General features: G+C 49.1%; 1 protein-coding gene across 4 annotated transcripts in view; it reads right to left on the bottom strand.

Annotated features, from left to right (window-relative positions):
- Positions 1-25653, bottom strand: part of SLC39A11 (solute carrier family 39 member 11) — a 260526-nt gene that overhangs the window by 209617 nt on the left and 25256 nt on the right. The gene's annotated exons all lie outside the window — the stretch shown is intronic.

The raw sequence follows: 25653 nt of genomic DNA on the forward strand, positions 1-25653 counted from the left end.
ACAGTTCAGAGATTGCTTCAGCTTGTTTCTTAATTATTCTAGGATGAATCCCATCAGGCCCTGCCAACTTGAATACATCTAACTCATCTAAGTTTTCTTTATCCTGTTCTTTTCCGATTTTGGCTTGCATGCCTTCACCCTTGTTAATATTAACTGTATTGAGTATCTGATCACAATTAACCTTTTTAACGAAAACTGAAGCAAAATAGGCATTAAACACCTTAGCCTTAAGAACATAAGAACGGCCATACTGGGTCAGACCAAGGGTCCATCTAGCCCAGTATTCTGTCTTCTAACAGTGGCCAATGCCAGATGCTTCAGAGGGAATGAATAGAATAGGTCATCGTCAAAGTGCTCCATCCCCTGTCGCCCATTCCCAGCCTTCTTGATGTCAGTTATTAGCTCTCCTTCCCTACTTAGTAGAAGACCTACATTTTCCTTCATCTTTCTCTTGCTCCTAATACATTTAAAGAACCTCTTATTGCCTTTTATGTCCCTTGCTCGGTGTGGAAGTACAGGTGTTTTGCATGCAACAGGCAACCCCTCGTCTTGGGGCCATGAGCTGGATTTCAAGGGACAGACTGACCCTGCTAATCCAGGAGTGCTGCTACAATTAAAGTGCCTCAGGAACCCAGTCTGGGATTGCCAGCATGCTGTTGTGCTACCTGGTGGCAGTGGGACATTGGTCCACGGTGAACAGAACTGACCCACAAATCCATTCCACGTGGGTCAAACAGACACGAGATGGAAATTATTCACCCGCTGAAAATCCAGAAGAGGAAGAACAATGGGAAACCAATAGCTGCCTGGAGCTCACTATTATTCTTTGATTGCTGTTGCAATATAAATGTTAGACTTCCAAACTGTCTTTCCCTTTCTAGCCGTCGCTTGTTCATGGGCCCACGGCAGTGACAGCACACTGAACGCTAACTGCGGCATCCCAAGGGCTGCTTGCCGGAGCAGCGTCTAGCACATTAGGCAGTGTCTGCTACTCAAGCAAACAGTGGGAAATGGAGCTATTTGAAGAAACGTCAGCAGAAAGAGACAGAAGGCATTGACCCAAAGAGACGACCCAAACAGACTCTCCGCTCATTGTCGGTCGGCACAGGAACTAGATGAGGGCTGAGCCTTGGTTAATGAAAGAAGAAACTTCAGTCAGCGAGAATCAGTCACTCTTCCTAGTGCTGGCAGCTGAATTCCCAACACTGCCTGTGGACCTGCTAATTCCCGGAGCAGCAAAACCCACGTGCCAGCTGACAAATGACAGGTGAATGGTGCTCCAGAAGCAATCAATGTTCCACTTAAAACTCATGAGCGGCTTCCTGTGAGTAAGACTCCCACCTTTACACCGCCTTGCTTTGCAGCCCCCTGACATCAAGTTCCTTTCCGAATCTGAGCTCTACATGCCCAGAGACAAGTCTACTGCCCTGCTACAAACAGATTAGTCAACCTCCTGCAGAGGCTCGCCAGCCATCTGTGGAGTTTAACACTCCCCTTTCCCCAGGAAAGGGACAAGAGAGCTGAAGAATCTCTAGGCTTCCAACAGTTTTCTAAGAGGAAAGTGACTCTGCCACTGGCCCCAAATGTCCAATTTCCTTTCAGAGCAGATCTTGCTTGTGTTTTATTACTGTTGTCTCAGCCCAGCTGCAAAGCCAGGGCTGGCATTTCATGCGGCTGATGCGTCGCATTAATTCTATTGGCCTCCTGAAACTGAAGCATGCGATGCAGTCTAGCTGCGTGAAAACCCCAGCCTCGCTTTGAAAGGGTTCAAGCAGAGATGCCATGCTCCGATTCTATTAATCTATGTAAATAAAAAGGGGAGGGGAAAGACTTTCACAAGAGGCCGCACACCAGACTGTCACGAGTCACATCCCAACATCAGACTAGGCCATTTGCACATTAACACAAAGTTACGGCTGCCTCTCCCAGCCTGAGCTGTTTGCCAATATCCACGGCCCGGCAGGCTCGTTTCTGCTAAGAGGAGAAATCGATGCTGCGAGTCCAGGACATTTTTGTTTATTTATGGACATGTGTACACAAAGTCCTGTCCCCCTGGTCAGGAACAAGCAGCCAGCAGCTTCCTCGCTCAGAAAGAGCCCACGTCTGCCCCTCCAGCAAAACCCACTAGCACTGTGTGGGGCAGGTCATCTGTACATAAACCGGAAAAGGGTTTACCCCACAACCGATTCCAACCCCACTGGCTTATGGTTAGCCCTATCATGCAACACATAACCAGCTCCCACTCCCACATCGGGCTGCCACAGGATGTGGCAAGACATCTGCCAACGTCTCCAACTGGGGACAGTGTAACTCAAAGGGAACCTGTAAACAATTCAAGCAGGAGGGCCTTGAGAACAGTGGCTCCAACAGAGCGCAGTACTCCAGGGCACAAAGGATCAGGGATAAAGGCAACTGCACACACACGATCCCCTCAGCCCCTTTAGATATTCTAAAACAGCGGGGGTTACGCCAAAACGACATTTTGCAGCTGCAACATTTTCCATGCAAGAATGTCGGGAATTGTTAGTGCTCACACCTCAAAGAAAGCCGTTTACTTCTTCCTTCATGTCTCACACCATCCATCAGCAACTCCCAATCCATTTAGAAAGGCAAATGCTACGTTTTGTAAAAACCAAAGACCCCAAGAAACAAATATTTCAGCGAGAATTGCAGTGTCGTTAGCAAGCGTGTCGTTTTCTCCCAACCCTTTGCGCCCCAGGAAGCTCAGAGATACCATGAAATACAGCCACTGCATTTAGTTACTGCACGAAAAATGGCTCCGGGCAGTTTTCAAAGAGCTAATTCTCTGAGACGCTGCACACTGCCCTCCTGAGACAACGGAATAGTTGATCCAAAACAGACCAAGAATGTAAGCGAACTTTAAAGAGATCTTAGAACACATGGGGATGGAGGGTCGGCTACCACCCACAAGATATATAACCCCATTTGTTCTAGGAGGAAAACCTGTCCTGTCATATTAAGGCACAGGATTTAGATACTAATAGGCATTTTCACAGGGACGGATCTTAGCGCCACCACAGCTACAGAATGTGGTTTGTTCAGCAATACACAACATAAAGGTTTGCTGCATCCATTTAGCACCACAATAACAGACAATTCCAGACTGTAATTGTTTGCAATAAACCTATAAGTCTTTGGCTGGTATTAACGAAGAACATTTTCTCTGCATGGCTCATAAAGTCGGAGGGTGACTAGCTCCCCTCCCCCCGCAGACTTGTAACATAGCAACATGTATTTTTATAGCCCCTTTATTATGCACGGCTTTTTGCTGCACCCGGATAAAAAAGAAAGCAAACAGAAGTTCGATTAACAGCTCATTATTACACAATATTTCTCTGTAATCATTTGCTAACAAGGGAGATTAAATTAATGGGGGAGAAAAAAAGAACAAGGACCCAGGCTCTTGCTCAACGGCGTGATACCATAAATGCTTTGAACTGGAGAAAGACAAAAGCAGTCACACAAATGTCATATTCATCATATCCATGAGCTAAATCGAGATCACATTGAGTCAAGTAGCTCTCCAGGTAAACCTAGGTGCTATTCAGACGCTCCAATCTTTCCACCGAGAACTGGTCTAATTTAGGGAAATTTGCACCCTCATAGGTTACATCAGTGCCACATTGTGCACTGGTGCAGTGTCTACATTAGGGGGTTTGCCCCAGTGTAACTGCGTGCAAGCTTCCCTTGTCTGTACATAGCCAATGCCCAAACCTAAGTCGGGAGTCTGAGCGACTGGAGGGGGCCGGCTTTCAGAAGGTCCTTACCAGCTTCAGCCACTAAAAGTCCAGTAGAATGACAGAAGTCGGGAGTCAGATTTCAGAGTAGCAGCCGTGTTGGTCTGTAGCCGCAAAAAGAACAGGCGGACTCGTGTCACCTTAGAGGCTAACAAATTTATCTGAGCATAAGCTTTCGTGGGCTACAGAAGTGACTCCCATCTCCCTGACAGTGCAGGTGTGTAACTGCGAGTGTTTTTTCCAGCCTCGGTACAGACTCCTTCACACTACTTCCCTTGCAAGAGTAGGCGTGTCAGTCTCAGTGAACTGGTCAATTGGTACCTTGGATTACTGTGTTCAGTGTACCTCCACTCCCCCAGGGCATGCCGAACCCCCATCTTACTTCCTCTCCTGAACTATGGGGAGCGTTCCAGCAGTTGCAGTACCCTCCAAATGGGGCTGCACAACAGTGGTGGATAAAGTGATTGTCTCCTGCTGAGTCACTGCGGCACGTGTAGCTCGTTAACTCCACCGACTATCCTGGAGGAGGGCATGACACTTTGGTCAGGGGGAGCTCAGGTCTTGGACAGAGAGGCCCCCATGTATGCGTGTTGGATACGGCAATCACCCTGCAAAAGGTTCCAATGCCTATTCATAGTCATCAGCAGAAGGACCCGACCACCCCAATGCATTGCACTGACGTTTCCCAATAAACTGGCATCTCTTCTGCATGCAGGATGCCTACCTGCAAACTGTTCTGCAGTGCGCAGGCTGTAGGGACACAGATGCTAAAGATGGAGACCTACCATCGCCACAGCTAGTAAACCTGACAACATATATATGGTTTCCCTTACAGTCATTAAACAGCTATCACAGTTGATTTTAATCCACAGGCCACAAGTCCACACCAGGGGTGTACACCTGGCAATATGCATATAGTCAGAGTGGTCTGGGCTCCTTTAGGATGAAAACTGCACTCAGCATAATTTAATCCATGTGCAGTTGAAGTCCCGGTGGGGAATAAATACTGCAGAGCGGAGGCCTGGGTGAGGGACCCATCACGGCATCGCTTCTAGTAAAAGCTGTGACGCGGAAAAGCACAAGTAAAGCGGCTTAACTAGTTGGTTATCGACCAGCCCTCAGAAGTGGAGAGCTGAGTCATTTCAGCACCACTCAATTACCGAACCTTTTAATTTTAAATGTTACCTTCCCTGAGAATCACGATTAGCAACACACGAGCAGCTCGATCAGGCAGCTCGCGTCGGCTCTCTGGAAGACAGACGGTAATGCAGTGAGAGCAACCAACGTTCCTTTGACAGCCATTCCATCTTCCCTGCCCCACAGCCTCCTCGGCTACATTACGAAATAGCAATGGCCCTGGGCGGCAGCGTGGCCTCTGGAGAGCAAAGCCAACGTCAAATGTATTTCTGGGGACCAGGGGTTGTATTCCCCCTCCAGACTTCCAGATGTCTCACAAACCACATTCTCAGTGTACAGTATTAAATTTCTTGGCCTTGGTAACATTTTTGTACGTCTAGAGCCCCATCCACCCAGGGACACCAGAGCCCAGAAGTTAAGCCTTTCAGCTTCCCTGTGAGTTAGGCGAACGTTATCTCCATTTGGGGATGGTGAAACTGCAGCTATGACTAGCCCAAAGTGCCACAGCGAGAAGAAAACCCAGGTCTCCTGTCCCCTCCCCGAAGCACTCACTGACCTTTGTGGGCAGCATTGAAGTCCAGCAAGGGATGACACGTCCCTAACTCTTATTAGCATCAGTTACACATGGGGGTTACACAAGTCTACTAAAGGAAGAAGAGATCAGCTGCGTCTCTGTCATCCATACGACATCGAGGTGACCAGGTCATCTGGTACAACAAACAGTCATTGCGGTAGTACATTGTCACAAGCTCACTCTTGCTCCCGCTTCAAAAAAATGGAGCTTCTCTCCTTCTCCTGGATATTGTACTTCCATAAAATTCTTCACAGCGCCTCTAACGACCCAGGGAATGTCACGGTCTGCTCCACCCATGCTGAATCCCTTCGAGGTCGAGCTACCCTCAGTCAGGTTTCGCACCCTCAACTCAAACACGGTAAGAATTACAGGTCCAATTCCCCTCTCCCTTTCACCAGCTTTACGCTGGTAAGACTCCAGCAACGTGAGTGGACTTACATTGGATTTGTACCGATGTCAGTGAAAGGAGAACCAAGCGCATTAGCACTAAACCTATTTTAAAAGGACTAATCTTGGAACAGCGAGAGGAGATAAGGCTCTGAGGAGGAAATGACCTACCTTTCTGTTCATCTTAATTTGGGTTCCTGAGATTCTGCCCTGAATAAACCTACATACTGGCTTATGTACCTGGTTCAAGGGACCTGCTATTTCCTGATGTGGACTTCTGCCCCGTTTGTATCATGATCTAGTCATGCCTGGTTCACCTCGTCATTACAGAGCCCTGGCCTGCAAGCCTGTCACAAGCACATTCTGCCAGCGTTTAAGTCCCGATATATATTCGAGAAGAAGCCACTTGCAAATCAGGCAATTACTCTGTGGCATGTGTCTTTTGCACTAGAGTTCTGGAAGGTGGAGTGACAGACAGGTCTCGTCACTGGACCAAGAGAAGTGTGTTTAACATATGCCTCTAAAGATCTACTAAAGTCTAAAATGGTTCAAGGCATGCAGCTAAATCAGGCAGGACTGACACAGTTTAGATAAAACGCTGTCATGATCCTCAGGTTTTTCTTAATTGCAATTGTCAAATCTCTCTTCAACCCCTTGCATTGGGTACTAGGCAAAGGCAGATGGAAGTAACTGAAGCACGTCACGTCTAAGCAAGGATCAAAGGAGGCTACACCATTTAGAACTGTATTAAAAGCAAGCCCCATTCACATTTTGGAAGGATACTCTTGGGACACAAGAAATCTGGGTTAGATTCTCTGCTCTACCACACACTAGAGAGACTGTTGTGATCATCTAGTCTGATGTCCTAGCTGACACGGACCATACGACTTCCCTGGATTCATTCCCGTTTGAACTAAAGCACATCTTTAGAAAAACATCCAATCTTGATTTTAAAATCTCCCGTGAGGGACAATCCATCCCATCCCAAGGTAAGTGATTCCAGTGGTTAGTTCCCATCACACTGTTAAAAACCATGCACCTCATTCTGAGTCTGTATTTGTCTAGCCTCAGCTTCCAGCCCGTGGAAGGGTTTAGAGAAGCCCGTGGAAGGGTTTAGAGAAGCCCGCGGGCAGACCCTGGGTCAGAGTGTTCTCAAAGGGAAATCTCTGCGGCCTTATCGCTATCACTGTATGCTACAAATCAACTTCTCTGAGCAGAGAGAGCGCTGCTCAGCATTCTAAATAAAGTCCACCCAGCGCCACGTATAAAACAGCTACGCTGTTCCGGTCTCTTCCTACTGCCTCGCCAGCCAAGCACACCCAATAAACCCCAATGAGACTCCAAGCATCTCCGACGGGCACAGAGAATTGCTCCCGCAGGATATAAAGTGGGACCAAAGTTCTTGTTCTATGTATGGTACGCTGGCTTAATTAGCGAACGACTGTAAAATGTTATCAAACCACCAATGACATCCCTTGTGCTGCACAAGATGCAAAGACCCAAAAAACTCCACAATGGGGGTGGGGGCGCGCGCGCAGGGAGCGTGCTGCAGGTGCTGCTTATCATGCCGACGTCAATTGTCTCAATGTTCCCTCGCTATTCTCCCCATCCGGAGACCCCCCTCTCGTCTGTCAGCTCGCCAGGGCAGGGGCTGGCTTAATGGCCCCAGGATTGTATTATCTGAGCACCTCATCATATGATGTATTTATCCCCCCAAAACCCCTGGTCAGTAGGTCAGTGTTATCCCCAATTCACAGATGAGGGAACTGAGAGACAGAGCGATTAAGCAATTTGCTGAAAGTAACTGAATGTTTATGGCAAAGCAAACCCAGGTCTCCGGGGTCCCAGGCCAACCCCTAACCACCGGACCATCCTTCCTCCATGCATACAGCCCCAAGCACAATGGGGTTAAGGTGCTACCACAAACCAAGTCAACCCCCACCCCAAAGAGCTTATTGTTCAAATTGAAAAGTGTAACATTTGCATGAATGGCAGTTCTTTATAATGAGTCTTCAAAGTAGACAGCTCGTCAAATGAATCCGCTGAGTGATTCAGAGTTTACTCTGATAACGAGTTGTCATTGTGCTGCCTTTTTTAAGATATATATATTTTTGGTGAGCTACATAAAAGCCATTTTCCTTTCGTTGACATGTTCAAACACCCGGGGCTTGCAATCTTACTCACTTTTTTCATTTTAATGGCAGGTTTCTGTTTCACGGCAGATGCGTTAATTTGGGCCTGGCACCTGTTTGTGAATTCGCACGCAGCACAGGATCAAAGAAAAGCTCAACCCGTCTGCTTGCCAGGGGATAAACAGAACCTTGCCACTTGAAATAGCCAGGTGAGTCCTGTAAATCGTCTCAAACAGAGCTCAGCACCGAACAGCCCCCTTCGGAGAGTCGAGTCCTTACCATGGGTAGCCCACCACTGGTTAGGTGCCACTAATACTGAGTGCCCAACTTGAAACGCCCCCAGCCTGATTTTCAGAGGTGCTTCACCCCACCCAGCTCCCTGACTAGCCAGTGCAGACCCCAGAGTATAGGTGCTCTCCTATCTGCCTGCAGCACCACTCCAGCACCCACTGGGGACATGGAAACCTCCGGGTGACAGCTTAAGCAGCAAAAGATACTCTGTTCATATCCAATCTCACCCGCAGAGAAAGGAAAAGAAAATCAGAAGACGACGTCTGATACCTACCCCAAATTATTCTTTACACGAGGTATTTTCCTCATGGCCTGGCCACTCAGCCTCGGTTAGGTGCCTTAGGAGTACCGAATCAACCCAGAACACTTTGGCAAACGTCGCCTTTACAATTTTTGTGCCAAGCCCCCACCAATAATTGAATTTCACAGCCAGCAAAGGCCTGCGCTATAGAGTAGAAAATCTCCTATGATAAGAAGGGGGGGGGGGGAAATGAAGTAATCAGGCTGAGCTGCAGGGAAATAAGCCCTTTATCATGATTGCAAATGCAAAGCAAAATAGAAAGGAATAATGGAAAAACCTCGCACTTACTGCGACAAGGGGGACTGAGCTGACCACGAGGAGTGGAATTAAATTTGGGTTCGCTGGCTGCAGGTTTGTGGGGATAAACCCTTTTTACTTCTTCCCACCCATAAACCTCCAATGACCATTTCTAGAACAACGCTGGGGATTCCCGTATAGCTTTCATTTTCTGGCAGTCTAGCCACTGTGTATATAAATAAGCATAAAGTGCTGGAGAAGGGGATTTAGCTCAGAATTGGATTCAGGGTATCACTTCTGTTTACCTTTGGACTTCAGATGCAATGGCTTTCGGAGTGTTTGCTGTATAATAGCAACCTATAGACACTAATTAAAAGAGCAGCCAGCTTATCGACAATCACACACTGGCAGCAAGTATTACTTTACCTGCATTACTAAGAACACTATCCGTTACTAGAGGCAGAGAACTCTACAGCGTCTCTGGGCTCCTTTTATTTATTTCCATTTCTCTTAAGTTTGAGAAGGAAAAATCAGAGTCAATTTCATTTATGTTTCTAGCCCATTTCACGTTCGGATTTAGGGATACAATGTTTGGGCTTCAAAGGGGAGGTCTTAAAAAAAATAAACCCATACAACGTTTCATAGGAATTTGAAATGAAAACCCCCAAGTTGTAGAAACGTTTCAATGGGCATCTGGTTTCCACGAAAACTAAATCCGGGGCCAAACTGAAATCAACAGGTTCCCACTAACGTCTTTACGGCTTTCAGTGGATTCGGCGTATTGATTTAGGTGATTATTTTGCAGTTTAATTTTGGGTAATGTGTGTTGTAGCTGTTCTGAGGGAGCATGCCTGAGGCGTTGGTTAGCCTGTGTCTGGAGCATGCACCATAGGAAAAATTTACCTCTCTGCAGAAGGGACCAGCACAACACCTTCCAAGACCAATGAAGATCTAGGTGCCTGTGCTGGCCCTTTGCACCCCTTGGCTACAGAGCTTGTTGTATGTATTTTAATGATTGCACTGCAAGCCAAACCGTAAAGACAGCATTGGTGGAAATTTTCTTATTTATCCACATTAGAGTTTTACGCTGCTGCCCGGCACCATGGGGTCTGAGCACCTGCCACATAAAATCAATAGCAATAGAGAAGTCCTGGCGCGTCTTTCCTTTCAGGTTAAAACCTCTGCTTGGGGTGGGGGTTTATTTTAAAAAATATAAATTAAGTAAATCTAATGTGGCTGATTTGTTTCAAGGGTCAACTGGGCTATAAGGTGGTTTCAACGGAGTCTCCTTTTTGAGGCACGAGGTCTTTCCAAAGAGGAAGGTTTTGTAGCATTTCCTGATGACAGTTTCCCCAGCTAAGCTCCCCAGAAAGGTTTCCGCTATTCAGTTAATCGGAGCAGAATCTGTGCTTTCATGCCCTGTGGAAGAGCCCCTGGGGAAGCCATGAAGAACAAAGTGGAAGGGCTGCTTTTTATTGATCTCAGCGTAGGGGGACGGGGGGAGAAACAAGGGGGAAATCAAGAATGCAGAGAGCGAGCTCTGACTCACATTTATTGGGGGTGGGGGATTCAATCTTTTCCCACTTTACCCTTGTGTGTTGTGAAGCTGTCTCCCGAAAATACCTCCACTCCAGCACACCCTTGAAAAGTTGGTGTCAGTTGCGGGGAGGTGAACAAAATATCACTACATGCTGGAGTCAGTTTCATCTCTCTCTAATCAGGTCTAGTGATATAAAAATTGCATCTTGATCTTTTCCTGGTGCCAATGACAGGAATGTGACAAGTTTCCTCCCCCTCACCTCCCCCCACCATATTTCTGAAGGCTGTTTAAAACATCAGAGCCAAGCTCGATGCATGTTTAACAACTGGTCTCTGCTTTACGTTTGATGTAACGGCAGAAAGGGGGTGTGGTCGGCGCACTTCCCCCTGGCTTGGCCCAGAGTTACTCAGTCCTCAGGAAACCAATTAGCAGCACACTGCAGAAAGGGCATGATCCATGAAGATGGAGTGCCCTTTAATAACGTATTACTGCTGGATGTTGTCCTGTGTTGGGGATATGATCCATTGAGAGCTGTGAGGTCCTGAGATGCCATAGTGATCAGGGCCACTGGGTGACCTTGGGCAAGTCACTGCACCTCCGTGCCTCAGTTTCTCCATCTGTAAAATGGGGATAATGATAGCGACCGCCTTTGTAAAGTCTCTCATTTCTAGTGATAGCTGCTCTATCAGAGCTAGGTGGTATTATTGGGAGGGTGTTTTCTGTACGACTGTTTTAGTTTAAGTATTTCTCATTAGGGGCCCTGTCGGTGGGCTTGGCTTCACGGAAGAGTTAACCCCACCTCTCACTGGGGCATTGGCTCTAAGCCGACTCCTGTCCACACCATAGGTGCTGGAACTAGGGGTGCTGCCGGAGCCCCTGGCTTGATGGGGTTTCCAGCATATACAGGGTTTATAGTGCAGCACCAGTGCGGACGCAGTCGCGTGGACACGCTCAATGCAGGCTTTGCCTTGGGGCAGCTCACCACCCACGTTAACTCTGCAGTGACAGACGGACCTTAGGATGCGTCCTGGCTGAAAGGAGGAGATGAGATGGTGGGTGCCTAGGGACTGTGTGTTTGAAAATCCTCTCTCTGATCCAAGTGCTAGGAAACCGACTTTGCTTGAGGAAAGACAGTTGGTCCCGGTAGCACTGAGCACAGGCTCCCACGAGGAGGAAATGCATGTACCTGAAACCTAGCGTGTCCTGCAGGGCAACAGCAGCTGGTGTCCAGGGCAGTGTAGACAGGTCCCAGTCTCAGGGTGGAACTCAGACATGCACGGGCACGAGGCCTATCCCCCGAGCTGGGTGCACTCGGAGACCAGCCAGAGGTGCAGTTAGCCCTGTAACCTTACCAGTGCACTTCAACGCTGATTACTACTTAGCGAGCGTAGGTTAGTTGCAAAGCGCCATGGAATGCTTGGTATTTCTCTAGCAACTCAGCATTCAAAGCCCTTCACAAACATCCAGCCTCTCACACAGGTGGGAACGGTCCCCATTTTACAGGTAGGAAAACTCTGGCCCGGGCGAGTCACACATGAAGGGGTGCCACTGGAGAGAACTCCCAGTCCCCTGCTCTAACTACTGGGGAGCGGTGACTGTTCCCTCCCTGCTTACCACATGCCTGGTCGGCAGGTGTCCCCGAATTACTGGTGGTTGTGTGCTACGACAGCAACTATGGAAAGGCTTCCCGTTCTGTGCTTTTGTTTTCCTTCCGCCGCGGTCCGCTGCCATTTTTATTGGCTGCCACCTGATTTAGTATTCGCTCCCTGCGGCAGGGGCCTTACCTTACAAACTGCCTATAAAATAGACCAACCCAATAATCCCAGACTTTCATCCAGCACCACCTCTCCCCAACCCCAGATTTCAAAGAAGAAATAAAATCCCTGAGCTAGAGTACCTGCCCCTCTCTGTTTAGGGTGGTGCCATATTGCTTCATTTAATCCTCTAAGAGCAATGTTCCATCTCAGAGCTATGCTTTTTGAACACACACAAGAGGGAGATTTGCTCCATGTGGAACAGTCCACGGAGACACTCACTCACTCTAACCCTCCTATTCTGTCAGTCCCGGAAGATAAAGCAGTGAGCAGCACACACAAGCCAGCCTGTTAGACCTCCTGCAGCAACCTAGCGAATGTCAGAATCAGGTCTCCAAAGCCGCTCTGGCTGGGGTTCCAGTCCCGTCCTGAAGAACTTAAATCAAAAAGCACAGAGACAGACACAAGCATGTCCATTGGTTAATGGCTGGAATAAAGATTTGCCTGCCACCCGCAGCGAGGATGTGCAGCTAATGATCTGTGCATCCTGGAAGGAGCTAAACACAACAAATTAAAGGGAACTTTTAAGGGGCATGCTTCAAAGGACTTAAGAAATTGCATACGAGAAACCTCTATCCCCATTATGAACTAATGCGAGGACTCAGCCCAATTGAATCTTTTCAGCATCACAGAATAATTAGCCCATTGAATCCGCACAGGAGACTTGCTATAGAGAGCTCTGCATCTTAGCATGGGTGTATGTAGGCATATGCAACCAGCGAGCAACGCATCTCCCGGGGGGCCATTCCTTTTGATGAATTTGCTCTTCCAGGAGACTTCGTATCACTCTCTCACTAGATCTCTCTAACTGCCCCCACTGCGTTAGTGACCGTACTGCCTTGTTAGCTTGGTGTCTCACGGGTGCCAGACTGCCCAGTGGTCCGAATACAAGAGCTCCCACGTTCTAAGCCTAGTGCTGACAGACAGACACCTTTCTGAGCCACAGAGAAGTCACAACCAAGTCTCTGTCTCTCGAGTGTGAGCAGAGCATCCAAAAGTCAAAGTCTGAGTGGCTCTGGCTGGACACAGATCGTATTGTGCCATGTGACAACAGTAGAGAATTAGCGTTGCTTTCTTCTAAGGCCTTGTCTACACTACAAAGTTTTGTCGGGCCGACAAAACTGGGGAGGTGTACACACTACAAAGCGACTTTTGGCAGCAAAACTCTGCTGTTTTGCCAACATAATAAAACCGCCTCAACAAGAGGCATAAAGCCTTTGGCGGCAAAGCTAAAGCGACAAAGGGTCAGTGTAGACAGTGCTGTACATTATGTCGACAGAACTGGCTTCCCCCAGTATCCCACCATGCCTGCCTTGCTGTTTGGATCTCTGCTGCCCTGCAGGCATGTGCCCCTCCCCTTTCAAAGCTCCAGGAAGTGTCTGACAGCGGAGACTGCTGCTCCCTTGGTCAGCCCTGCTGTCTCCCCGGTCACAGAGACACCACTCTCCTCTCCCTCACCGCTGTCCCACTTCAGTTGAAAAGTAGCTGACAATCTTCCAGGATGCCCCTGGAAGGATGAGATTGAGAAACCTGCATCATGTGATGCTGTACCTGCCCCAGGAGGCATTGCAAACCCTTCCCAAAGCACCCTGTGGCCAGTTGCATAGTGGGATAGCTACCCACAGTGCTCTGCTCTCTGTGTCGATGCCAGAGCTGCTAGTGTGGGTGCACTCTGCTGACCCAAGGAGCTAGTGTGGACATGCAACAGATGTTTTAATGAAAGCAGCATACCTGTTGCTGACAAAACTGGCCTTGTCTACACTGGCAAGTTTCTGCGCAGTAAAGCAGCTTTGAGCGCTGGAACTCCCGAGGGGTACACACCGCCAAGCCACTGAGCGCGCAGAAACTGTGGAGTTGCAGCTCCGTAAAAAAAAAAAAACCACCCTGATGAAAGGCGTACAGCTCTCTGTGCTGGGGCTACAGCGCTGCGGTGCCAGTCTAGACACCCTGGTTGATTACAAGGCTGCAATTGGCCTCAGGTCAGGTGTCCCACAATGCCTGTTCTCACCTCTCTGGTCATCGGTTTGAACTCGACTGCCCTGCCCTCAGGTGACCAACCATCAGCCCCACCCTGTAAATTCCTTGGGAATTTTGAAAGTCCCCTTCCTGTTTGCTCGGTGACACGTGCAGTGGTCTCAGCGCATCCTTCCAGGTGACCCCCCGCTTGGAGCAATGCCGACCTGCTGGACCTCATCAGCATTTGGGGAGAGGAGGCTGTCCAGTGCCAGCTGTGCTCCAGCCGTAGGAATTAGGATACCTACGAACAGATTTCACGATGCATGACAGAAAGGGGCCATGACCGGGACACACAGCAGTGCAGGGTCAAAGTGAGGGAGCCGTGGAACGTCTACCACAAGGCGCAGGAGGCAAACCGCCGCTCCGGTGCTGCACCCATGAGCTGCCAGTTCTACAAAGAGCTGGACACGATACTCGGTGGCGACCCCACCTCCTCCACAAAGGCCACTCTGAATACTTCGGTGGCCAGTCGAGAGTGAACCGAGCCAGGAGGAGGAAATCTTGGACGAAGATGTGGAGGGGGAGGGGGATGCAGAGGCAGAGGACGACTCGGAGGTCAGAGATGCATGCAGTCAGGAGCTCCTCTCTACCCCAGAGGAGACTAGCCAGTCACAGCTGTCGGAGCCTGGCGAAGCACAAACAGGAAAGGAGGCCCCTGGTAAGTGGCTTTGATTTGGGGAATCACTGAAGCGAGTTGTTGGGGGCAGGAGGGTTACAGAAACCAGGCTTCTGTCTGTATGATGCACGTACCACCACATACCTAGTCTGAGCGGTGGAACAGGCTGTTGATTGACTCCCTCCCTTCACGGGAATCTGCCTCCGAGATCTCCACGAAACGCTCACGGAGATACGGGGCAATCCGCTGCCGCAGGTTCTTCAGCAGAGCTACGTTGTTTCTTGCCCCATTAAGGGTAACTTTCCCGTGCCGCTCTGCCGTCACTGGGGGACGATTGCTGCACACAGGGGAGCCGCATAAGGGCCAGGGCGGAAGAAGCCACAATCTTGGGGAAGCCCCCCCCCCCTTGATTCCCTGCTCACCCTCAGCAGCAAGATATCTTCCATAATGAACACAGCCTGTGGAAAATGTGGGGACAGGAATGATTATAAGGCCCCCCCCTTACAGTGCTGGCTTTCCCCAAGGGCCATGTGGCCAGTTTACAGTACGGCCCTGGACACTGATTTCCCCTGCCCCCGCAGTTACTTGCCATTTTGGGGGTCTTTTGGCTCACGTGTGCTTGCCTGGGGTCAGCAAGTTAGTGACAGGTATGTGAACAGTGGCTGTGTTTTAAATCAGTGTTTTCTGTGTGTTGCAAACAATACTGCTTCTGTAAAATGTAGCATTTTGGCTTCACAGAGATGACCTTGGGAGCCCAGCCTCCCTCTTTGTTATCGCCGGCTGAACGGCTGCGCAGAATTAGAAAGCGGCCACCAAGAACTAAAGAGGACTTTCTGCGTGATGTCATGATGCCCTCCGTGGCCGAAAAACAAGACCTGAAGGAGTGGCGGGACAGCGAGACAAGGGACCAAAAGGAGAACGCAGCGCGCCAGAACGAAGCGGCTCTTAAACGTCATGGAGCACCAATGCGAAGCAATGCATCACGGGGCACTGGGACAGGACCCAGGATGCCCCGCAACCCCCTCCACCTTCCCACCGCTCTTAGCGGCAGAAGAGGAGGTGCTCCTCTGTGGGATAGCTGCCCAGAGCGCACCGCTCCGAATACCGCTGGAGTGCCGCACACGTGAACACACTATTGTGCAGGCCGCTGACAGTGTGAACACACAACAGCGGCTTCCCTTCAGCGCTCTCTGATGTAACTCTGCCAGCGTAGACACAGGCCTTGTCTACACCACAAAAGGTAACTCTGGACAAGGAATTTTGCTAGGAAAAAAAAAAAAAAAAAAAGAACACAGTACAGGCCCCAAAGTTCCTCACTCTCCCCCCTCTGCTTCACAGTAGAGCTTCTACCTTGAACTTGCCCACCTCACCTCCCATGTGGCTTCCAGAGAGATATTCAAAGCAACAGTACCCAGATCCGCATGGTACGTGTCTACCCTCAAATTGGCTGCACAGTGGTCTAGCCACAACAGGTGTCCTTAACATGAGAATTCACCCTGAAAGTTATGAATTTGTTTCTGCAACAGTTGCTTAAAACGTTGCAATTTCCATGAACGACCCTGCCCCGAAACTTGTTTGCTAAAATAAGAGCCAAACTACAACGTTCTACATGACTTTGTTTCAAGTGTCAAACATTTGTGCATTTTTGGTTTTTTGCCATATCATCCCAGATCAGTTGCTCGACACGCCAAGGCAGTAGCTAGGAGGGTGAAATTCCTCTTCAGTGGACCTAGTGCTGTCTACACCAAGGTTAGCTCGGTTTAACTGTATCGCTCAGGGGTGTGGATTTTTCACACCTCTGAGTGACATGGTTACAGCACCCTAATTTCCTAGGCCAAAATCTCCACCGGGATTAAACGAGACCCCTGCTTCATGCTATAGCATAAATAAACTGTCCACTCTTGAATAGTCCGTACCTTGCTCGTTCAACCTGTAGCACTTGAGCCTGCTAATTAAAATATGTATTCAATTCACCGCCTGGGAGATTCCAGGAGTAGCCAAGAAATGCTCACGCCTCCAGAACAGTGGAGGCCCTGCAAGACACTACAAATTAAATCAATCGTATCAATATTTCCATAAAGCAAAATACAGGCAAATTTCTGGGCCTGCAGAATACACACTCCAGGTTGATCTACAGCTAATACAAGTTTTACAGAAGGCATTTGAAAGAAATAGCGAGGGATGATCCCAGCCTTCAACATGGCTTAATTGATCTACACTGTACGCTGAGGGAAAAAATCCTGTGTCTTAGCTGATAAAGGTTCAGTCAGGTGGGATTCAATCTGCTTCTCTAGATACACTTCCTCCACCGACATCGGCCTTTATACTGGAAATACCGACAGATTCCTAGTTATAACTGAGTTATGGCACATCAGCTCTCATGCAGGATTGGAAATTAACTGCTGGTTGTCCCTTCAGGTCCCATGCACACACCCCCAAAGTTTTCTGAATTAGCCCACACTAATTATTTAGAGGAAGTTTCAGTCCAGCACCATCACAACAGCAGTAACTCCTGCACAATGGCATCTGTTGATGCCAAATGGATTGAAGCTATTAGCAGCTTGACAGGAACACAGCAAAGCACGGCAGGGACTTGGACTCGGACACATCACACTATGCACCGGCAATGCAACAACTCCAGCCATGGTCACTGCTGGGGCATCCCCTTCCAGGGAGCTGGAGATGTGCTGCATTTTAACATGCGGACGGAAGATTAATCACCCAGCCAAGTGAAATCCAGTGGCAGGCGAGTAACACACATTAAACCTCATTATCCTGATCAGTGCAATAATCATCCAGCAAAGCGAGTGTCACACAGTCAGGGGGGTGGTAAAGAATAATATAGTTAATAGTCGTGGGGGACAAGCAAGGAGACACACAAACTATCAGGCTCCTTTCACAGTACTCAGCCTCTTGTTAAAACAGATCTGCTTTCTCCCTATCTTGGCATGCGCAGTGGGGAGAGCGGGCTCCAAATTCCATACCAGTAACATTCAGAGCAAGAAGCCTGGAAGGAGGGGAGGGCGGGCAGGCTGGAGACCGAGGAGCTCCCTAAACCAGATTGGTAATGCAGGCTTCATATGTATTTAGCCTACATCCGCACTTATGGCAGCATGTAGAGTTACAGGCACTACATGTGTAGCAACATACTGCAGCGAAAGGCTCCGGCAGAGGGGAAAGGCTCCGGTAGCAGACACTACACACGGCTAAAAACAGCAGCGTTGGCACGGGAAGCATTGCCTGGGTGCGTAGAGAGCCATGCAGTGTATCTAGCCTGGGGGTTCAGATGCGCAGGGTTCTCCTAACCCTAACCCTCACCGTCTGCACTGGTGCGACACGTGCTAGCCGGGCATGCGGTGTCTGTACCATGCACAGTAAGCTTAGGCCCACCCATAAAGCATGACCTACTCAGAAAGGCCTCCTCACTCTCCGAGTTGCCGGCCAGGACAAGAGACGGTTAAGAGGGGGGTTGATCACGGCCTACCAGTACCTACATGGGGAAGAGATTTCTGATCGTGGGCAGTTCTTTAATCTAGCACAAAGAGGCATCATGCGATCCAAGAGCTGGATAAATTCAAACTAGAAATAAGGCAGAAACTATTAGGGTATTAGCCACTGAAACAATCTATCTAGGGATGTGCTAGAGGCTTCCTCTCTTGGAGTCTTCAAATGTCAGGGCTGAATGTCAAGCTAAAAGCTCTACTTTAGGAGTTCTGCAAAAGTTCCTCGATGTCTGCGTTTTGCAGGGGGACAGGCTAAAGGATCGGAAGGGTCCCTCGTGGCTTTAAAATCTACGAATGTCCCCCTTTAAGGCACAACTTGGGAAACAGTCAGCCTAGGGTTGCCAGAGGTCTGGTTTTTGACCGGAACACCCAGTCAAAAAGGGACCTGGGCGGCTCCGGTCAGCACCACTGAGCGGGCTGTTAAGAGTCCGGTCGGCAGCGCAGCAGGGCTAAGGCAGGCTCCCTGCCTGCCCTGGCTCCACACAGCTCCCGGAAGCAACCAGCATGTCCCTGTGGCCCCGAGGCGCAAGTGCAATCAGGGAAGCTCCGCGCGCTGCCGCCACCCCAAGCGCTGCCTCTGCAGCTCCCATTGGCCGGAAACTGCGGCCAATGGGAGCTGCAGGGGAGGCGCCTCCGGGCACAGGCAGCGCGCCTCCACCTAGGAGCTGGACATGGCGGCCGCTTCCAGGAGCGGCACAGAGCCGACTGGAAGCTGCGTGAGGTAAGCACCGCCTAGCCGGAGCCTATACCCCGCTCCCCGCATCCCAACCCCCTGCCCCAACCCATTGAAAAAGGGTGAGAGCGAGTGACGGAGGTGCCTCGGGGAAGGGGTGGGGAAAGAGTGTTCAGTTTTGTGCAATTCGAAAGTTGGCAACCCTAAGTCAGCCCGCTGGCATGGTGGCTCTGTGACTACATCCAGCACCACCATGGGTTTGAGTCCCAATTGAGTACCGATTGTTCCCAGAGAACAAGGACAAAGCGCCCAACTAAGGGCTTGTCTACACTGGCACTTTACAGCGCTGCAACTTTCTCACTCGGGGTGGGGGTGAAAAAACACCCCCCTGAGTGCTGCGAGTTTCAGCGCTGCAAAGTGCCAGTGTAGACAGTGCCCCAGCGCTGGGAGCTACGCCCCTCGTGGAGGTGGGAGAGCTCTCTCCCAGCGCTCTGCCCCGACTACACGAGCCACGTTAAAGAACTGCCGAGGCAGCGCCTGAACGTTGCCAGTGAAGACCCGCCCTTAAACTCAAGAACAGTGTTCGATTTACAGTGGAAAGAGCAATTCTGAGAAGTCAGGATCGCGGGTGATCAATCGGTAGTTTAAATACAACTCTCACAGAGCCGGATTTTGCGGTCAGTCACACCCAGATCAGAATCGAGACCACTTCGGCAGGCACCCATTGTTTCGTTACCTCCATCGAGTGTTACGCTCGAATAACAAAACATCACTAAATCACTGTTCGGTATTTATGTATAATTACAAACCACTGCAGTACTGCTGAAGGCAGCTTATGCCTGTCTATTACAGCCTGTCGGATGCACTCGTCCAGAACATTTGATGCAGGCAGTGGCTTTGTCCTCAACCATTTGCATTTTTGCTACTTGGCCAGAGGTTACACCCACCTCCTTGAATCTGCCACCTGCACGGCTGGCGGGGGGACGTCTTGTCCATTCAGGTAAAAAGGCAAAAGAGCGACTATGGGGACGGTCCATTCAGCCAGAACACAAATATTTGTTTTGCAGCAGTGCCTGGAAGTCCCAGCTAAAATCAGGGACCCGCTCTGCATACATTCATAGTAAGACACAGCCCTGCCCCAAACGGCTTACTGTCTACACAGACAGGACAAAGGGTCGGGAAGAAAAACCGTCAGGGAAAGGTGACGTTTCCAGGGTCAGGCAGCCGAATCGGGAACAGAACCCAGGTTTTGAGTCCCAGGGCAGTACCCTATCCACTCGACAACACTGTCTCTGTATACACCTCCTTCAAACCAGGAGAGGGAGCAATCTGGCAGCTAGTCAAACAACGTTAGCAAACAGCTTTAATATTCCCCCTCCTCCGCCCTTTGCAGAGGCAAGGGCTGACAAACGCTCCAGTTTCCACCACACCGTGGTTTTGTCTCTGCAGCCCAACCGATGCTCTTAAGGGGAGCAGGAGAAGGGGAAAAGAGGGGTTTTCTTCTGATTGCTACGCTGAACACAGGCGCTTTGAAAAACAAGGAAGAAAGATGCTCTGAGCTAGATAAATCTCCTCCTCGCAGGCCAGATGCCAACGTACACTACACTGTCCGTCAAATACTGGCAGCCTTTGCTAAAAAAAAAACAATCCAAGTGCATTATAGCAAGAGTCCCTGCCAGGATGGTGTGCAATAGAGTACCAGATGCGAGGGAGAAGGCTCACGTTCCCTGATCTCCTTCCTAGTCCCAATAATAAACCCACGTCTTGACACTGTTTCTGGTTCCATATGATGGAGAATTAGAACAGCCCTGGGGAAAGTTTCTTCTCTCTATACCACACAATCCTGCGAGCGAGGAGTATAATTCCTAGCTCAGGCAGATATACTCATGCTAGCTTAAGGAACGTAGTTACATTAGCACAGGTAGCAATTGCAAACCCACGGGGTTCACGCGGGTTTGGACTCAGCACAGCCGCTGCCCGTGCGACACTACTATTTACACTTGCACGAGCACGTGTATGCGAGCTGGGAATCACACCCCTCGCTCATCGTGCAGACACGCCCTAAAACAAGAATAATGCTCTCGGAACCCTTTCGATGGTACTTACCAAAGCACAGAGCATGGAAGTTAGTGGCAGAGAGGGAGACACTCTCTTTTTCCCTTGCCGAAGCAGACAGTTCAGAGTGCCACCAAGAAACGAGTCCAGTCGAGCTCCAAACTTACCGCTGTTCTACACAACCCTGGGCTTCTGCGTCTTTGGCCCTCAGCTGTTAGAAGCTATATCTGTACGTTATTAGCAATGCAGGAGCCAAGTTAACAAATCTAGGTGCCTAACTTTAGTCAGATAAATAAAAACTGCTGGATTTTCCTCACCCAGAGCTCCCACTGATTTCCATAGCAGCTTCTGGTACCCAACTCCTTTAAAAAAAAATTGTGCAGGTTTTCAAAATGCCTAAATATGAACATAAATACCACTGGGGTAGCCACATTTAAAAGCAACCCAAACAGTGCCATCCACCTAACAAGGTCTGAGTGCTTACCTTACCTTGGGAAGTGAGTGGTAGTATCTCCAGTTAACAGCTGGGGAAACTGAGGCACAGAGCAGTGAAACAACATGCGTGAACTCTCACAAAAAGCCGGAGCCAAGAACAGAACCCTGGTGTTCTGTTCCCCAGTTCTGTGCTCTCACCACTAACCCACTCCACGCCTCTTGGCAAAAGAAGGCCAAAGCGGTGATTATATAAAATGCCGTTTATGCTAAAGAAGCTAGTCTTAGAATGTTGTAGGGTTCCTGTCTTAATCGTTCATGGGCTGTGAGATACTGAGAGTTAAGATGGGAGCAAAGAGCAGAGAAAAAGGGGGAGGGGGGAGAGAAGGGAAAAGAAAAACCACAGAAATGTGACTGAAAAGGGGGTGAGAAAGAAGCAACTCATTCTGCTTTGCCCCCTTCCCGATAAAAGACAGAACTGAGCAGGCAGGGCTGAAAGACCATCTCATGGGTGGGTTTAACAATAATTCTGAGTAGCATTACCGCAAGTTCTGGAGGCTCTCCTGCATTATATGCGGGGGAGATAGTTCAGTGGTTTGAGCATTGGCCTGCTAAACCCAGGGTTGTGAGTTCAGTCCTTGAGGGGGCCACGTAGGGATCTGGGGCAAAATCAGTACTTGGTCCTGCTAGTGAAGGCAGGGGGCTGGACTCGATGACCTTTCAAGGTCCCTTCCAGGTCTAGGAGATGGGATATCTCCATAAACAAACAAACAATACGGTAGCATGTTCCTTAAACGATTTTTCAGCACCCAAGATGTTCTGAAAAGAGGAGTCTGCCTGGGGGAATGTGGTGGGGAGACCTAGATCCTCAGGATAGAATTCAGGATCAAGTTTTTTGGGTTTTTTTTTGTTTGTTTGTTTGTTTTGTTTTAATTAAATGAAAAGTCCAAACCTAAAACAGAGAGAACTCGGCCCTTGGAATCTGCTGGGCCTCAAATGAGGAGCCTGTTTAAGGGTCACCAAAGCTGGTGGAAGGGAAGTATAAAAACAGACATTATTTGCTCAGAACTAGCAGAACATCCTACAGGGAACTAGAACATGGCCTTGTTTAACTGGGCAGGCGCCTACCCGCACCGACACGCCGCAGTTTGCGCCACTGCAGCAGATGGAGACATGCTTGTCAAGTTCCATCCAATAGTCATTTTGAAATGTCGAGGTCTCTATATGCAATCGCAGCATAGCTCCTCCTGGCTTACATTGAGCACACTTGGCTCATTCTCTGGCGCTCCTCCCGACAGCATCCCATTGTCCAGTTCACCTCCAGGCGGGTTATCACCTATACTCAACAGGAAACGCTCCCAAACCAGAGTCTCACCCTCAGTGAACCCAACTGATGAAAGAATAGATGGTTTAAGTCTTCCAAATTAAAAATCTAATGGATTAGATCCTGCCCTTTATGAAGAACCTAATAACAAACTGTTCAGCCCCATTAGCCAGTTTGTCCCACCGGGCTCCACTGGGGAACACAAACACTTCCTTAGGTATCTTTAGTAACCGTACCAGTCCTCTGTGAACTGCCTGAAAAGGGGGAAGAGTTGCTACACTCCAAAGCAGCGAGGGAGAGACATCAAGCACATCAAAGCAAAGTCATCTTTACATAAAGAACAGTCCACTAAAAAACCCCACGAATTCCTTATCCATCACCATCTTCTTTCATAACTACGATGTGTATTAACATCCCTTTGTATTCCCCTCTCTAAGGGAAGAGCGTGGAAGGACCCACCCGCTCCTCTGATTTAAGTAGACATCGATAAGGCATCAACTACAAGCCAAAACTCAGGTTTCAGAGTGGTAGCCTGTATCAGGAAAATCAACGAGGAGTCCTTGTGGCACTTTAGAGACTAACAAATTTATTTGGGCGTCAGCTTTCGTGGGCTAGAACCCACTTCATCGAATGCATGGAGTGGAAGCCAAGAGTCAGTTCAGCTCCTGATGTTATTTTAACTGGGTTCAAATCAAAACCTCTCTAGAAAGGGGACCCTCTTAAACAGCAGCATGGAATAATGGGGAGGATTTTTTCCTTTTTGAGGACCAAAACTTGGCTTGGAAGTGAGAGATCGACAGCGCCAGATGGATTAACCCAGCAGCAATCAGGGAAGATCTCTAACCTGATCACTTTGCTCTGTCCACTCCTCCTGCCCTCTCTTTCCCATGCAGTCCCGTACCCCGCCTCCTCTCACCCCACCCTGCAGACACAGGCGACGTAGGCTTCTTCCCAATAGGCAGAGAAAAACGTTAGAGACATTGGTTAGAAGCGGGTTGCGTGGCGGAACTGTTTACTTTCTCTGTTGGGGCAGCTGATCAAATACATCCCTTCAGTCCCTTATAATGACAGGCAATTATTGCAAACACCAATACAGGCAAGATACTTTTGTTTTTAAACTTGGGCCTAAGTGAAACAAAGGGGTGTTTGAGGACGATAACCTTCACACAATAGAGAGCTGATTGCATTCATTTGGTTGCGTGACAGAGCTGGATCTTGGGCTGGGTTGCTTTACATGCCCCTGATATCAGGACATGCCTAACCCAATGTCATTTATACCACAGGACAATGCTCCTTCCACTCAAATACATGACAATCTGGTGACTTTCATCTTCCAAATTCTGAGAGGAACTAAGCAACAAATGGAAGTTTAAAGAACTCCCATGTTACCATAGAGGGGCTCATGGAATGCAGGCCAATGGGGGCTGCTGGAAGCGGCGGCCAGTAAGTCCCTCGGCCCGCGTTGCTTCCAGCAGCTCCCATTGGCCCGGAGCAGCGAACCGCGGCCAGTGGGAGCCGCGATCAGCCGGACCTACAGACAGGCAGGTACACAAACCGGCCTGGCCCACCAGGGGCTTTCCCTACACAAGCGGCGGCCCCAGTTTGAGAAACCCTGCCCTAAATGTTCCTTTGCCAGCAGACAAAAAAGACAAGCACTCTCATTTTTTAAGTTAATCTCATGGTTTTTGGGGAGACTGAGTCATGATTTTTGAACGATTGGTGTTGCGAATGCTGCAAATTACATCTCAGGATTGAAACAAAGGTCTCACCTGGACTGTTTGGAAACCACTGCCAGCTGAAGAAACAAAACAAAACAAAAACAAAACAAAAAAGGAAAGAGCCGACACTTTTCATGTGTGTGGCCTAAAGCCATGTTCAGCACAGACACTGACTTAGAGAAACCCAGGGAAATGCAGTCATTAAATCTCCCACAGAAACTGATTAGTATCTGGCTTCTGCCAGAATGGAAACTGATATGAGGGTTAAGAAAAAAATCCATTTAACTTCATTAGCCAAAACACAGGGTAACATCAACACTCCTGATGCTTTGTTGCCTGGCACTACTATCAAACAAACAGCCACCTCAGACCTTTTGAAGAGCTCTTCTAGACAGCTAGTAAAGCCAAGGAAATCAGTGTTTTTATCACCAGGCCCTACTGGTTACTGCAGTTCATCCTTTTCACTTGCACCAGCTCAAGGAAGGTTTAACCAGGGCAGCATTTCCATCTCTCATGAATCTCCCAGTATTCAGTGTTTTAAAGCTCCAGCTCCTGGAGTCATGTTACAAAACAAAAATATCACTTTTTTTTTTTAAATAAACAAGTTCTTAGCCTCATGATTGCAGAGAAAAAGCTTGAAAGTGTGACTCAGACATACCCTAAAGGCTCAGAAAGCAGGATGCAAGGGGGGGGGGGGTTTTAAAAAAATCTCATGATTCTTTTGAGGGTTGCTTCAGGATTTTTGAACAGTGGGGGTTGGCGACACTTCACCAAGCTGAGCGCAGCTTTCATAGCAAAACCCTGAAGCCATGCAAAATCCATCATGGGGATCCCCAAATACCATGGGGAACAGTCTGAGGGAAGCCCCAACCCTAAACCAAGCCAACGGCCAGTGCAGCCAGCTGCACTTACATCCCCACTGCTGCCGGACAGGGCCATCCAGGAGCACCGGACGTTAGACGTGGGAGGGAACTGTCCCACTCTACTGGGTGCTGGGGAGGCCTCGGCGGCAGTGCTGAACCCAGGTCTGGGCAAAGATGTGGACAAACTGGAGAGAGTCCAGAGGACAGCAACAAAAACGGTAAAACGTTTAGAAAACCTCAGCCTGGAGGAAAGGGTAAGAAAAACGGGGCCTGTTTAGTCTT

Source organism: Trachemys scripta, chromosome 14 (genome assembly GCF_013100865.1).
Source record: "Trachemys scripta elegans isolate TJP31775 chromosome 14, CAS_Tse_1.0, whole genome shotgun sequence".
NCBI lineage: Eukaryota > Metazoa > Chordata > Testudines > Emydidae > Trachemys > Trachemys scripta.